Below are 8,296 nucleotides of genomic sequence, written 5' to 3' on the forward strand. Positions count from 1 at the left end.
CTGGAGATTCTGGGGGTGGAGACTCAAATAAAGCATGTAGGGAGGGAGTTCCCCCAAAGCCCTGACATGCATTTGGATCGAATATAGTTGGAGTTCCTTTCCTCCCCCCTCCCCCCCCTGTCAAGAGGAACCCGGCCAGAGGTACATGGCAGTGCCTGCTGCCCCCTACCCACCCTGTCCCCACTTTCTCCGATCTGCCGATTGATGCCTGCTCCTTGAAACATTCTGATCACAAAAGCATAGCCCTGGGCACCCACTGGGGCTCAATTCTAGGCATCTGGGAGCAGGGCAGGGCTATGGATCTCTTCTTCTTCATCCCGAAAGTAGGCTGGCTTTCCCTGTGACCTGGGGGCCTGCTGGGCCTTCAGTGGACAGGAGGCCACCATATGGCTGATGCTTTGGCAGAAGTGGCACTTCTTGGGCTGGGGTGGGAGCTTGCGTTCCTTGGCATGACGGTCTAGACCTCCACAGTTGTAGCACCTGTCTCCCTTTGATCTGCGCTTCTGCATGTTCTTTCCTTTTGGCCGCCTCTCACTCCCAATACAGAATACCCCACCAGGGCCAGTGACTCGGATAGATTCCAGGCCCTAGGTGGACTTCTTAAAGGTGAACTCCACTGCCTCACCCTCCTTCCGGCTCCGGAAGCCCTCCATGTGCAGTTTATTCTGGTGCACAAAGACATCCACGGGTGGGTCGAGCGATACCCCGCTCTGCGATCATGGACAGGAGGCCGAACCCCATGCGCACATTGAACCACTCACAGATGCCAGCTCCGTGCAGCAGCTGCGGCTCCTCCACCCGGGCCGGTGTCCTCCAGCGCCTCCTCTGGCCCCTTGGCGCAGCCACACAGAGGCCAGAGGTGCCCAGGAAGTTTTGTTCCTTTTCCCACAACACCGTTGCCCGCCCGACAGGCCCCTCCTCTTCTCTCCCTCTGCCCCCCGCAGCCTCTCTGGAATTTAGGGAATTCTTGCTTCCTTGCTAATTTACTACTCCCAAGCCAATTCTTCACAAATTATGATTTCTTTGTTTAAAAGTATAAAATCTGCTTACTGTGGTTACTTCTCATTGCTGAGTTACAGTAAGAACTGCTCACTGAGTTACAGTAAGTTCTTCTCATTACTGCTTACTGAATTTCCTATTTCTACGATCTCCTGTACATACCATATTAAAATTTGCTTTTTACCTGTTAATATGTCTCACATTAATTTAAGTGTTAGACCAGCCAGAAGAACCTAGATGGATGGAGGAAAAATTCTTCCTCCCCAGCAGTAAGAAGGGCAACACCATTGTCAGGAATCTCAGTGCTGGCTGCCTCTGATGCCAAGAATTATCAAGTGGAGGTAGGATTTCAGAAAAGGGCTCCCAGTAGTAATGAAAAATCCTAATATGATAACACAGTGTCTTATTCTGGACAAACTGATGGGATTAGATATAGGAGCTCAACTGTCAAGCAAGCAGAGTGCCATTACTGAAACAACCAGAAAGGTTCCTTTGGCTCATGGAACACGATCCTGGAGACAAAATACGTAAACAGCCAACTCAGAGAGCGCTGGATGTAAGTAATAAAATCAACGACAAAACACAAGGATAACTAACTGGGAGGCTAAAAGCAGCCTCCTGAGAAAGAGGCTGGGTCTTTTGCCAGTTTTGAGAACTGAGCCATTTCTGAGACCTGTAACCCATTACTCGAAGCAGAGGCCTGGTTCCAATGAGGAGGGATCCTTCAAGTGGACAGCAAGTGCCAAATGGTCATTGACTTGGCTAAGTGTACACTGGGAAACAGAAACCACCTAAACATTCACATTGGAACTAGTGTTGAGACACTATGGGCCCTGTTACTAAAGTGGTACATGGTGTGGGGGCCCCGGTAACGAACAGACACCTGCCCCAGGTCCTGCTCACAGTGCTATCATTTAATCCAGCCACCCACATAGGGGTCATTTTGCATTCCCCAGATTTGTAACAAGAATAGAAAATCATTGTAGTTAGTGAATTACTTGTAGGTTGAGTGCCACACAGTAGGGGAATGCAAGTGCAACCTTCTGAAACTGTCATTTCTTTTCCCTAATAGATTGGTAAACAGTATTTTATCCTGGACAAAATGATAGAGAAGAGCACCAATCTTAAAACCTCTCTAAGATTGCAGGGGTATGTATGATCACTTTTTCCTCCTATTTAATTGCCATCCTGGTCCAAAAAAACTTTCAATAAAGGAGTATCTAGTAAGTATTTCAGGCATTGCAGATGATAGATCTCAGTTGCAACTACTCAGCACCGCTGTGGTAACATGAAAGAAGTCATAGACAATACATGAATGGATGAATGTGACTGGACCTTGTTCTTGAGCCATGAGACCCAGCAGATGTAGGATACTAGAAATATCTGTAGTAGCACAAGGTGCTATAGGGCCTTCATGGCCTCCCTACTGGAGAATCACAACTCACATCCCTAGTGTTCAGAAGCAAGGCCATGTCACTTGCAGCAGGGACAGCCACATCACTTAAAGAGGCTGTGGTAAAGCACCAGGGGTTGGTAGAGATGAGGCCTCTGGCTATGGACTATTAGAGTTTCTCATCATGAGTGTCATTAAGTCAAACAAACTTAGTGGTTATAAGATGGAAATGATTCTTCAGGCACTGAAATGAGCAGGGTCTCAGGGAATGAATGAAATGATGATCTTGACACCAGAAACATTGCACCAGCAGAGCCCTCAGCTCACACCTATGCAGTGTCTCTCACAGTCCCCTTGGATCAAGGAATCCAGTCTACAGAAAGGAGGGGAGTAAAGGCCCCTACCTGTGGGACCCACATCCTCTCACACTCACTTCACCCAGAAGCCACAGGCAAAATAGGGCATGTTTCTGGCTCTTTAACACACATTGCAGGAACCCTAGGAGATGATTTTCTAATAGACATGACACCCATATGTGGAGTCAGGACACTATGACAGTATCCAAATCTGGTTCCCCATTCACTTGCATGTTGTCTTTGGCTGCTTTGCCTCTGCAAACATGAAGGTGCCTAGTGTATACAGAGACAGATAGTAAGTGGCCTGACATTCATTATTGCTCTTTGTAGAAAAAGTTTGCAGGAAGGCAGATCCAAGATAGTGGCAAAGTAGGTGGAAGTTACACTCACCTCCTCCCAGGACCAAACTAGAATTACAACAAAAATATAGAACAATTAACCTGAATAACCAGCAGAAGACTAGCTGGTCAGTAGCCTTATATCAAGAATTTTCAGAAGAAGACACATTGAAACTGGTAGGGAGGGTGGAGATGTGAAAAGGGCTGGGTAGTTGAAATATCCAGGGGTGACACTTTGTAAAGTATGAGTTGCCTAATTACTAAGCTGTACACCTAGAACTAATACTAAATAATACGGAAGGTAAACGGTAATTGAATAAAAAACAAATAACAATAGTTACAATGAATGGCAGTATAACTCAAAATAAATGGAAGATTTTTTAAAAATATATTTAAAAAAAAAAAAAAAAAGCCCAGCTGGCATGGCTCAGTGGTTGAGCCTCTACCTATGAATGGGGAGGTCATAGTTCAATTCCTGGTCAGGGCACATGCCTGGGTTGTGGGCTTGATCCCCAGGGTGGGGCATGCAGGAGGCAGCCAATCAATGACTATCATCATTGATCTCTCTCTCTCTCTCTCTCTCTCTCCCCCTCTCGCTCTCGCTCTCGCTCTTTCTCTCTCTTCCTCTCTAAAATCAATAATATATATATATAAATAAAATTAAAGATATTAAAAGAAAGAAACAAAAAGGTTTGCAGACACCAGTCTCCGTGTATGACCTTTATATTTTGTTGCCTTCCCAGTAGCTAGAAAATATAGGTTTGGACAATAGGGTAGAGTGAGAGTGCCCCTTTTTTTTTTTTTTTTTTTTTACCACCATTCCCAGGGATATACTTGGCAAAAAATACAGAAGAACAAAAAAGCAAAACTGGAATTGTGTTCTCTTGCAGTTTTGAAGGCAGTTCTGCAGAGCCATCTGCCATCTCTCTCTCCTAGCTATAGGTACTTCTGGTTCCTCCTCCCCCCCCCCTCTCCCCCGTCCCCGGGTTCTGTGGGCCAGGTGCAGAGGCTTCTGCTGAGGGTGTCCTCAGGTAAGGGAGATAAGGTGACACTGGTGGAGGGAGGGTCACTTCAGAATGGGAAGGTGTTGCAGGCACTGGTGTTCCTATGTAGGACGCCAAAAAATTGAATGTAAAAGAAGTGAACTGGGGTGAGCAGCAGCGAGTGACTCATTATGGAAATGAGCGTGTGGGACTTCGAGATTGAAGCTCTGGCTCGCAGGCGGCAGAAGGGGGCTGAGAAGTTCAAGGGTGGAGAAGAGTTTTCCAAGGGAAAGTCATGTGAGGTGTGAGCAGAAAAGCAGCCTGCAGGTGTCCTCGGGTTACTAACGTGAGAGATGCCCCCAGTCCTGTCCACGCCCCGCCCCACACGCCAGGGCCTCGGGCTCCTCCTTCTCTAGAAGCCTCCAGTGCTGCAAGGTGGGGGGGGGGAGGGGGAGGGGAGAGGGGGAGGGGAGAGGGGAGAGGGGGAGGGGGTAAGGGAGAGGGGGAGGGGGAGGGGAGAGGGGGAGGGAGGGGGCTCCCTACGCGAGGCCCGCGGGTCAGGGAGGAGGCCTTTGTCAATGAGCCAGCTACCAAGTCCCCCCCTAATTTCAGTCCCTGTTCTCCTGGAGGGGGAGGGGAGAGGGGGAGGGGGGAAGGGAGAGGGGGAGGGGGAGGGGAAAGGGGGAGGGGGGAGGGGAGAGGGGGAGGGAGGAAAGAGGGGGAGGGAGGAGGCCTTTGTCAATGAGCCAGCTACGAAGTCCCCCCTAATTTCAGCCCCTCTTCGCCTGGAAGGGGACTGCCTACCAGCTATGCAGACCCGGCAGCCGCGGAGACGATTGAGGAGGGGTCGGCTGTGTCGCGGCGACCCCCCTCCCACCCTGGCGACAGGGTTCCCGAACCCCTCATGGGCATCCCCTCTGGTTCCCCCACTCCGGTTCGCAGGTTAATGCCGTCCCTTTCCCGCAGATTTCATCCCCGAACGCACCGAACTCACCCAGAGGCGCAGCCAGAATCCAGAGCAGAATCCTGAGCAAGACGACAGGGCTGAACTTGGTTCCCACAGTCCCCACCATCGCGACTAGAAGCCCAGATGGCGACCGACGGGTGCTGCGCGGTCCAACGCGGTCCGTGGAGAAGTGAAGAGTGAATGGGGAAAGTTTGTCTTGGCCCGTTCTAAGTCTGGGTGTCTCCTCTCACCTTATTACGTAGGGCCGTGATTCTTGTAATATTTCACCAGGCCCTCCTCAGCCTTTTACACTCTCACTTCCAGAATTACTACTCTTTGTCGTTTACACTCTCACTTCCAGAATTACTACTCTTTGCCTTTTACACTCTCACTTCCAGAATTACTACTCTTTGCCTTTTACACTCTCACTTCCAGAATTACTACTCTTTGCCGTTTACACTCTCACTTCCAGAATTACTACTCTTTGTCGTTTACACTCTCACTTCCAGAATTACTACTCTTTGCCGTTTACACTCTCACTTCCAGAATTACTACTCTTTGCCGTTTACACTCTCACTTCCAGAATTACTACTCTTTGCCTTTTACACTCTCACTTCCAGAATTACTACTCTTTGCCGTTTACACTCTCACTTCCAGAATTACTACTCTTTGCCTTTTACACTCTCACTTCCAGAATTACTACTCTGGTGCTCAAAAGGCACAAACTTCCAGATATAAACGAAACAAGTCATGGGGATGCAATACAGAGCAGGGGGCCTGTAATTAATAACACTCTGCTATACTGAAGGTTTTTTAGAAGAGTAGATCTAACACTTCTCATCACTAGAAAAAACGTTGTAGCTTTGTGTAGTGGTAGATGTTAACTAGACTAACTGTGGTGATATTTTCACAATATAGACAAATATCAAATTATTATGTTGTACATCTGAAACGAATATGATGTTATATGTTAGTTATGTCTCAATAAAAATAGCAAAACAGCCCTAACCGGTGTGGCTCAGTGGATAGAGTGTCAGCCTGCGGGACTGAAGGGTCCAGGGTTCGATTCCCGTCAAGGGCATGTACCTTGGTTGCGGGCACATCCCCAGTAGGAGGTGTGCAGGAGGCAAATGATGGATGTTTCTCTCTCATCGATGTTTCTAACTCTCTATCCCTCTCCCTTCCTCTCTGTAAAAAAAATCAATAAAATATATTTAAAAGAAATAGAAAAACAAAGCTGGAATTGTGTTCTCTTGCAGTTCTGAAGGCTGGAATTAGAGAGCAAGGTGTCAGCAGAGCCATCTCTCTCCTGGATTTTGGGTGGTCCTGGCAGAGCTTGGCTGACAGCTGCCAAGGCCCATGTCTGCCTCTGTTGTCACAGGACCTTCTGCTGTGCCTGTGTTTTCCCACGGCGTTTTCCCTGTCTGCCACTGTGTCTGTTCTTACTGGGACAGCAGCCATATTGAATTATCACTCACTTGGTACAACTACTATGGAGAACAGTGTGGAGTTTCCTCAAAAAATTAAAAGTGGAGCTGCCAGTGATTCCACTTCTAGGTATATATCCTAAGAAGCCTGAAACACCAATTAGAAATAACATATGTACTCCTATGTTCATAGCAGCCAATTTACAATAGCTAAGATCTGGAAACAGCCCAAGTACCCATTAGTAGTTGAGTGGATTAAAAAGCTGTGGTACATGTACACAATGGAATAGTATGCAGCTCTAAAAAAGGAGAATCTCTCACCATTTGAGACAGCATGGAGGGACCTGGAGAGTATTATGCTAAACGAAATAAGTCAGTCAGAGAAAGACAAGTATCATATGATCTCACTTATATGTGGAATCTAATGAACAAAACAAAGTGATGAACAAAATATATCCAGAAACATTGAACATGCAATAGAGTGACATATTTCAGAGGAGGAAGGCAGGAAGAGATTAACCAAAGAACTTATATGCATATATGCATAGCCCATGGACAGATAATAATATAGGGAAGGCCTGGGGAGGGGGTAGGAGTGGGGTGGAGGTGGTCAATGGGGGCAAAAGGGGACATCTGTAATACTTTCAACAATGAAGATAAATTAAGAAAAACATTAAGTCCATGAAGATAGTGGAAAAAAAAAGAATTATCATTCACCCTGATGACCTTATTTTAACTTGATTACATCTGCAAAGATCTTGTTTCTAGATATGGTGACATTCACAAGTACCAGGAGTTAGGACTTCAACATTTCTTTTTTGGAGGGACACAATTCAACCCATAATAGAAGGCATGTAAACTGTCATTTTCCACCTCTCAAAAGAATAATTTCTTCCTTTTATTTTTCCTTTCTGAAAATCACTTTTCCTGAGATATAGTATATTACTTTCTTGTGTATAAGATTTCATATTTGTGTATATTATTAACTAAGACACCCTGTACATTGCATCCCATGGCATTTATTTTATAATTCAAAGTTTGTACCTTTTGACCACAAGAAGAAATGTTTATTTGATCAAGATTTATTTTTCAATGAGAGTGACAGGCAATATTATCTTAGTTTCAGGTGTACAACGTAGTGATTAGACATTAGTACACAGAAAGAAGTGGCCCATTTCTTTCCTGTGAGTGGTAAAGACCATTCCAATGTTTACTTTGTTTGGAGCACTTTCTGAAACTTCTTGTACTTTTCTCTGAATCAAGGGAAATGGGCTAGACATGGTGTTGGGAACCGCCAGAGGATTAAGGCAAGCATGGATTCCATGTCCGTCAGTTTGAAGATAATACAAAGGCAGTACCAGCACAGGTCCTCACTCTGATTTTCTTTTTCTTTTTTTAAAAAATATATTTTATTGATTTTCTACAGAGAGGAAGGGAGAGGGATAGAGAGTTAGAAACATCGATCAGCTGCCTCCTGCACACCTCCCACTGGGTGACCAGAATCGAACCTGGGACCTTTCAGTCCGCAGGCTGACACTCTATCCACTGAGCCAAACCGGTTTCAGCCTCACTCTGATTTTCTATGCAGAACACCCTGTCGGCCAAAGGATGTCTGACACCTGGGCAAGGTGATTGCTGGCAAAGATGGTGTGGACAAGGTGTTTATTAAAGATTTGATGATCACACTCTGAGGAGACCATTCCATCATTGGCTGCACAGTGGTGGTCCATGAAAAATGAGATGACTTGGGCAAAGGTGGAAATGGTGAAAGTAAAAAGAAGAGGAGAGGGATGCTGGACTTCGTTTGTCTTGTGGTGTGATTGGGCTCGCTCAGTGAACCTTCCCTAGGACGAG

The 8,296-nt window shown here is 46.3% G+C and overlaps 1 pseudogene across 1 annotated transcript; it reads right to left on the reverse strand.

Moving 5' to 3' along the window:
* Positions 1-269: 269 nt before the first annotated feature.
* On the reverse strand, positions 270-5,142 carry LOC308245990 (protein lin-28 homolog A-like; annotated as a pseudogene). The gene is made up of 2 exons: positions 5,064-5,142; positions 270-879 (listed from the first exon to the last, which is right to left on the reverse strand). The product of its transcript is annotated as a protein lin-28 homolog A-like (transcript).
* Between the last annotated feature and the right edge of the window lie 3,154 nt (positions 5,143-8,296).

The sequence above is a fragment of the Plecotus auritus genome (assembly GCF_963455305.1).
Source record: "Plecotus auritus genome assembly, chromosome: 4".
Taxonomy (NCBI): Eukaryota; Metazoa; Chordata; class Mammalia; order Chiroptera; family Vespertilionidae; genus Plecotus; species Plecotus auritus.